Source organism: Nyctereutes procyonoides, unplaced genomic scaffold, assembly GCF_905146905.1.
Source record: "Nyctereutes procyonoides isolate TBG_1078 unplaced genomic scaffold, NYPRO_anot_genome, whole genome shotgun sequence".
Classification (NCBI taxonomy): Eukaryota; Metazoa; Chordata; class Mammalia; order Carnivora; family Canidae; genus Nyctereutes; species Nyctereutes procyonoides.
The window spans coordinates 32361265-32369527 of NW_026575051.1; the positions used below are offsets into that span (position 1 = coordinate 32361265).

The 8263-nt window shown below is 38.7% G+C and overlaps 1 pseudogene; it reads right to left on the minus strand.

Annotated features, from left to right (window-relative positions):
* Window positions 1-2556: 2556 nt before the first annotated feature.
* On the minus strand, window positions 2557-7736 carry LOC129512374 (ATP synthase subunit alpha, mitochondrial-like; annotated as a pseudogene).
* Between the last annotated feature and the right edge of the window lie 527 nt (window positions 7737-8263).

Below are 8263 nucleotides of genomic sequence, written 5' to 3' on the forward strand. Positions count from 1 at the left end.
TGACAAGATTCTATAATTTTTTTAGTCGAAGGCATGCATACACCAAAATCAGCTCCTTGCACAGCTTAAAATAAACTTCCAAAAATTTGTGTCCATAGTGAATTTCTGAAATCTAAGCTATATTTTCCCCACTGACCCTTTTTACTTTTAAACAGGGACATTTTCCTTTCAAAAATGAATGAATATTCCAAGTCTTAATAAGGACGGAAATACAGGATTGAACACGTAGGTGAAAAGTATATTTTTGAAATGCCAATTTTATTAATATTCTTAGTATCGTTTACAATAAAGTACAAACTACACTGTGCCCAAATCAGGAAGCCTTAGGGTTTTAGGCACATGAGAGAGAGAGACAACACAGAAGTCACAGCACTGTTTCTAATTTCTACAGGTATAGGAATGGAGCAGCCTGCTTTTCTCTGGTATGTATGAAAGAATCTCTTTACATGTCTGTAAATATTTATTTTTAAAATCTCAACATCATAAATCAAAGCCCAGCATTAATATTTCCTAATCCTTTACTTTTGCCAGGGTGTTTACCTAAAGATTTTTATATTTAAAAGGATCCACACTTTTAATTTTTAATCATAAAAACCCCGATTCTTTCATGCTTGATTATCAGTGAGGTACAATAAACAACCACAGTTGGTATTCTGGCCAGGAAAAAGTGATAAGGAATTGATATATCAATTCCTAGCTTGTTGGGTACAGTTAAGAGTTGAAACAGATGGGCAGCCCGGGTGGCTCAGTGGTTTAGCGCTGCCTTCAGCCCAGGGCTTGATCCTGGAGACCCGGGGTCGAGTCCCACATCGGGCTCCCTGCATGGAGCCTGCTTCTCCCTCTGCCTGTGTCTCTGCCTCTTTCTCTCTCTCTCTCTCTCTCTCTCTCTCTCTCTGTGTGTGTGTCTCTTATAAATAAATAAATAAAATCCTAAAAAAAAAAGAGTTGAAACAGAGGTACACACATGCACTGGGCAAGGTGGGTTCTAGAATGCCTAAATGCTGGAAAACATCATTACAGATCAAGTGGCCTATAATCAAATAAAAAACTGTTTAGCGAAGGTCACACATTATTTGTGGAGAAGATGCTGAAGGATTTTGGAAACAATGTTGGTAACCATGACTTATAGGTGGACAGGAGTCTTAGTGATACAGAGTGTTGATAGTATCTGCCTCACACACTCTGTCATTCAGTCATATAATCTGCTTTTCTGAAAGCTCCTATGTAAGCCCGTTTATGAAATGTGACTTCCTCAAAGGTGGGGAAGGATTTTTGTCTTGCAGGTTGTGTTTGTCTTTGTAATCTCAGCATCACCTGGAGTCTGGCACACAGTAAAAGTTCACAATATGTTTCTGATGGAAAGAGCTTCCATTTGGTAAGCCCCCATGACTCTTTGTAACTGTTGCTCTCAGGCAAGTAATGTCGTAGGAATGCTGCTGTAAATGTAAAGAATGATACATCTTGAAATTTTAACATAGCCACAGCTAGATTACCTTCTCAGTATCTGTTAATTGAAGGTTGAATAAAAGACTAAGTAAGGTCCTTACATTTTCAAAAACTATATAATCCTTGAAATAATCACACAAGTTCCTTTTCACAGAAAACATCTGCTGTGCCCACATGCCTAAACATTCCCAACAGGGATGGCTTTTACCCAGGGAGGGTGGGAGAATGTGGATGGATGGACTCAATTAGCAACCCATTATTCCAGCTACTAAGAGAGACTGTTGGGAAGGTCTAGTTCTGTTTGCAGGAACACCAGTGTGTAAAATAATAGCAACTACCTTTTACTGAATGCCTACTAAACGTTAAGCATCCCTATAGGCACTTTACATATGCTATTGCTAATTCTCACAGCAAGTCACCCCAGATCCCAGAGTTAATAAGTGGGGGTAACCTGCTGAGACTGGGTAGGAAGTCAGAAAGGAGACAGAGATGGAGGGCTCAACCAAAGCCATGTCTGAAGAGAATGACAAGGTGTGGTTACTGTCCTCACTAAATATCAGTCAAGCTGATATTTATGTAAATGGTGACACAGAAGTAGAAATCCCTCAGATGGGGCTCCTGAGGCTATAGCCAGGGCATCCCCTTGGCTCCACTTTCTCTTTTGTGCAGTCATCTGGAAATTTATAGATTCCAATTATTTTACTTTTCTTTAATGATTCTGAAAGTGGCAAATCTTACAAATATATGTTATTATGTCTCTGTTTCAAAAGGACAGTCAGAACAGAGAGTATAGCTTTGATATTGATTTTCATGTAGTAAGAGCAAACTCTTTTTTGTTTGGTTTTTGATTAGCTCATTAAAAAATTTATAGTATGGGAACAAATTCTTATCTAGCTTTAAATGTGTTGAGTTGTTAGGTGCATTTTTCAAAGTTGTTTTAATGTATAGGGGTGGGGAAGTTTGGCCCTTTTACATATAGGCAATCTGGATCAAGGCAAAAATTTGCAGAAGTTTTAAAGAAGTTCAGGAGAAAGAGTTGACTGACAAAAGGAAAGGTGAGAAATTCCTTTTCCTTTTATTTTTCCACCAAGCAATATGGAACCTTTATTTTTAAGGTAATTTCTGTACCTCTGGAACATGAGAGTAATCCTTTTACAAATGGAACTGATTACTAGAATAAATGACAACAAAACCAAACTGGCATTTGATGTAAATCCACAGGAGTTTAAGCTTCAAATCCAGCCAAGAAGTTTGTTACAATCTTTTTTAGCTTAGCATCTGGCTGTTCTGCGATCTTTCCATCGGCCCTCATATTGCCCAAGAGGGCTTGGTGCTGGCTGATAACATGAGCCCAGAAAGCACACTCAAACTTTGTGATCTTGCTGGGCTCCAATTTATCAAGGTATCCTCTTACGCCAGCATAAATAATGGTCACTTATTCTTCAATAGCCATGGGAGAACACTGTCCTTGCTTCAGCAACTCAGTCAATCGCAGAGCACGACTCAAGAGTTGTTAAGTGGCAGCATCAAGGTCAGAACCCAACTAGGCAAAAGCAGCAACCTCACAATACTGAGCCAATTCCAGCTTCATGGTACCTGCCACCTGCTTCATGGCCCTGGTTTGGGCAGCAGATCCAACACGGGACACAGACAAACCGACGTTAATGGCAGGGCGGATACCTTTGTAGAACAATTCTGTTTCCAAGAAGATCTGTCCATCAGTGACAGAAATGACATTTGTTGGAATGTAAGCAGACACATCACAGCTTGTGTTTCTATGACTGGTAAAGCAGTCAAGAAGCCACCACCAAAAGAATTGTTCATTTTGGCTGCTCTCTGTAGCAGACGGGAGTGTAGGTAGAACACATCACCTGGATAGGCTTCACGACCAGGGGCTGGTGGAACAGCAGACACACCTGACGATAAGCAACAGCCTGTGTGGATAAGTCATTGTAGGTGATCAAAGCATGTTTGCCATTATCTCTAGAATACTCTCCCATAGAACAGCCAGAATAAGGAGCCAGGTACCGAAGTGGAGCAGCATCAGAAGCAATAGCTGACACCACAAGGGTGTACTTCATGGCATCTGCATCTGTAAGTCTCTTCACCAACTGGGCAACCGTAAATCTCTTCTGACCAACAGCAACGTAGATACAGTATAACTTCATCAGTTCTGTCTTTGAAACGTTTCTGATTAATGATTGTGTCAATAGCAATTGACGTTTTGCCAGTTTGCCGGCCCAATAATCAGCTCACGCTGAACACGACCAGTTGGCACCAACCTATCCACAGCCTTGATGCCAGTCTGCATTGGTTCTCACACAGATTCGAGAAATGATCCCAAGGGCTCTCAGGCCAAGTCACCTACGGGTCTTGGAACAAACTGGACCCTTTCCATCAATGGCATTACCAATGGCATCTACAACATGGCCCAACAGCTCCTGGCCAGCTGGAACGTCCACAGTGGCTCCTGTTCTTTTTACGGTATCACCTTCCTTAATTAGTTCATCATTTCCAAACATGACAACACCAACATTGTCAGGTTCCAAGTTCGGAGACATATCCTTTAAGCCTGAAGAACACTCTACCATTTCTTTGGCCTGAATATTCCTCAGCCCGTGTACATGGGCAATACCATCCCTAGTGCTTAGGGCATGCCCAGCCTCTTCAAGGTCGACTGAGGTGTCAGCTCCAAGAATACGCTCTTCAAGGATAGAGGACGCTTCAGCAGTGCCAGTCTTCTGAAGACGAGTGTTAGAGGCATGGAGGTTCCTTGCAGCAATGAAGGGTGATCCCAAAGCATTTTTGGAGACCAGCCCGGCCCACTGAAGGAGGTTGTGGGCCACGACCAAGGGGATACGACAGCATCTCTGCAGCCTCTCTTCGGGTAGTTCCTCTGCTGCCGCAGCCTCCGGACTGACTGGGGCACAACGGCTGAGTGGGGGAGAAATTCCTTTTCCCGAGGAGAAAAATAGTCATGCTGGGAAATGTGGAGCCTCCACCTTTGAAGTTTCTTTTTCTGTCAAACTAAAGAGAAGGATAGTTCGGAAAGAGAGAAACAAAATCCTCAGAGATTACTTCAACAACTAAATAGGGAGAAGCTGAGATGATGGACAGCTACCCACGTTGAGAAAGCCTCCTGGGGGTCGTTCATTGTGGATACTGTGAAACTGTATGTTTACACCCAAAACTGACACCTGAAGACATATAGATGAAGACTTAGAGGTTCAGCTTTCAAAGTTTTAGGAAAGGATTAAGAATAAGACGACAGAAAGGTGAGACAGAAAATTAATTCACTATATTTTGGTATTTACATGCTTTTAAATACTGCCACACTGATTTGCCCTGGTCATAATATACTACATAATTTTAGTTGCAAATTTCAGAAAAAACTGCTATTGAATGGAAAACTCTTTGGACAGGGCCTATGCTTTATTATATCTTTGTAGCTCTCCACTTCTGTTCTTAGTCAGCCCACAGGAAATGTTAGTAAATGAATGGGGAAATAAATTTGTTTTTCATTTAACCACTCCTTTGGGAAGCTTATCCATCTGAACTCTAGATGAGGAACCCAAGGCCCAGGGCCAAACTCAAAAGCCTTTCTTAGAACATGTATTTTCACATGTGATGCTTTTGGGTTGGAAATATGGACAACTGGAGAATATATGCCCCACCCAAAAGTATTCAAATTCATTTCAAGTTTAAAACTCTCTGCCTTTCTAACGGCTGTAGGTATGTATAAGTGGTTCTTGGTGATATTGATTGAGTGCCTACTATGTTCTGGGTGCTGTGAATTTTGATAACTCAGGTGGGTAGATAATGTGAGCCTATTTTACAAATGAAGGAATAGGATTATAGATGTAAAATAACTTGCCCAAGTTCACCCAGCTACTAAGTAACTCAGGTTGGAATTTGATCCGGGGTCCGTCCTTTCTACTTTAACCACACTGTTGATGGAATCAAGCTTGCTGGAGGTGTATGAGGAGACAAGCTTATGTAATATATTGCAAAGTGACAGCAAACATTCATTTTACTTTGTTTTTGCACTTTACAATGATGGCACATGTATAATATTTTATTCACTTTAAAAGAAAAAAAAGCTTTACCAGTGTTATTTTTTGAATTCACTATGTTCCCATGAGGAACTGAAGAGAAATTCTTCACTTTTAACATTTAAGTAAACAGAAAAACAAAAACCTAGAAGACAAAGGCTATAATGTAGTCTTTTCAAAGCAACCCAGCAAGGGAGCAATGTGAAGAAGGTGGAGCACAATGGCTTATGCTTCATAATTAGTGCTCTAACTACAACATATTGCTGCTATGCTTGAAATAACTGGGACGTTGTATACTTGCATCTCATTATTTGGAGTTTTGAAATACAATCTGAAAAAAAAAGATCTCTAAAAAATAGAGACATTAATAGTGATGATTTATATTACAAAAGTTCTTTTAAGTCTCAAAAATATTTACTCTCTAGGGTTTCTTATATTTTGAGCTTTCATAATACAATTAAATGCTTGTTTTTTAATCTATTAGGTATTTAGATTTTGAATTAAATCTATTTGAAGTACCTACAAAATAGCTTTGAATCTATTAGGTACTTAACCTAATCCTGAGGTATAGGATCATTTCTCAAACATAGTGTGGAGATTTGATAATTAAAGAGCATTATGAAATAAAGGAAACCATCTTAGAACTAACAATAGCTAATAAATATTGAGAGTTTACCACCTAAAAGGCACTATACTAAGCATTTTATACTAATTTAGTGCCTCCAATAATTCTATGAAGGGGATAGTATTATCCCAACTTTACAAATCCAGGAACTGTGACTCAGAGAAAAATTATTAGTACAATTTTCAACCCTGGAGTCACATTTATAATTCTCTATGACCAACAGAGAAATAGTACACAAATATTAGAAGTGGAAGGTACCTTATAGATCATTTTGTCCATCATTTCTCCCACTAGGTTCCATATAAGAAGATACGGGTCAAACAGATCCCTGGTGAAATAGCTTTGGAGATCATTGCCTTCTCCATTCTTGGTCAGCCACAACTTCGGATTGTATAAATTCTTTTACAAGTTCACATCACCTCAGAATAAAAGTTAAGTTTGTTCATTAAAAACACAAACTATGAAACAACATGCTAAAAGCATTTGAAAAGGTTCTTTTTCATATATACTAACAATCCCCCTTCTAGAATTCCCCTCTTTTTCCCAGGGCTGAGACTAATTTTGAGAGGACATTTGTTTCAGAGTACTACATATTGCTACTGCTGAGACAGGCTGTACACTTTCTGCTCATGGGTTACTGGTCTGTCTCACCTCTTAGGCAGCCCTCCTTCCCACTCACATGGCCTCTTCAAGACTTCCCCACAGTTAGCTCCTTGCCACTGTCTAAGATCATCATAGGCTCACTAAATAGAAGCCAGTTTCTTTTTGGTTGGATGATTTTTGCCTGTAATTGTTAACATTTGTTTATCTCAAGTCTTAGGCCTTCCCTAAGCATTACAAGATATCACTCTTAGCTTCACTGCATTCTATAGTATCTTTTATATCATTTGTTCACAGTACCATTTTCTATTTTTGAATTTGCTCCATGGTTTCTAAACATCTTTTGAGAATAGGCATCATTTTATTTTTTCATTTATGTGTCTCCTGTTCATATAAGCTTGTTATATATTAGGCCTCAAATATTGGTTCATATTAATGAATCATTAGATCTCTCCATTATGGAAGACTTTTCAGACTTAATTATATAGTTTGGTCAGCATTTAAGTTATTGTATACATCAGGGATAAACATTACATTTCTTCTTTTACTGGGTAGACTGGTCTTCCCTTATATCAAATGAAATTTTATGCATGTGTGTACAAATATTTACACACATACACCTGAGGTCCTTAAAAACTTCAGATAAATATAGTAGAAAGAGGAACTAGAACTGGTGAGGACATTAGATATTACCAAATTTGATGGAGCTTTTCATTAAATATTAAAATAAAGTCCAGAATAGTTTCTGGCACATGGTAACCACTAGTTGGATAATGAATGAACTCTGTACAAATATAACATTTATTTTAGATACACATTTTGTCTTGGCCTACAAATACCCTAGCTCTTGATATGGAAGTGGAATAGCTCTAAGTGCCCCCTAATTTTTCCAAGTATTAACTTTGTTGCCTATTCTTCGCTATTAACAGAAGACATTTCTTTACATACTTGTCAAGGAGCTCAACCTTGATTTGAGTACCATCCAGCAGCTTCAATGTAGAGCTGAAACACATATTAGTCAATGAGGGAACCATTCAGAAAACTACATACCATACTAGCTAAGTTCTCCACAGAAACATTGTCCCTAAATCATGACTTAATATTTGCTTATTGGCTTTGTTCTGAGAAGAAAGTTTTCACAGTTGAAGATGATGGGTGGTTTTAGAAGTGTATCAACTGAAATTCAGTTAAACACAGTGGTATGTGAACAGGATTGTGTCCAGGGCAGTACAACTCAATCTGGGTAACTTGAACAATCTGGTCACTCTGGAGGTGGTCTTTGCTGAAAGAGTTGAGTACTTAATCAAGCATCACCAAATACCTGAAATACCCCTTAAAATTACTTCTCTCACATCACTTCAATTGCATGCTCAAATAGCCTTCTGATTATGACATGAAGAGAGGACGTGTTGTGGGTTGGAGATGAAGAGCATTCTAGTTATGGGAATGATTTCTATTGTAACTCTAACTTGATAAAAGTGAGTTTTATTTTTTATTTTTTTATAAAAGTGATTTTTTAAATGTATTCATAACAGACACA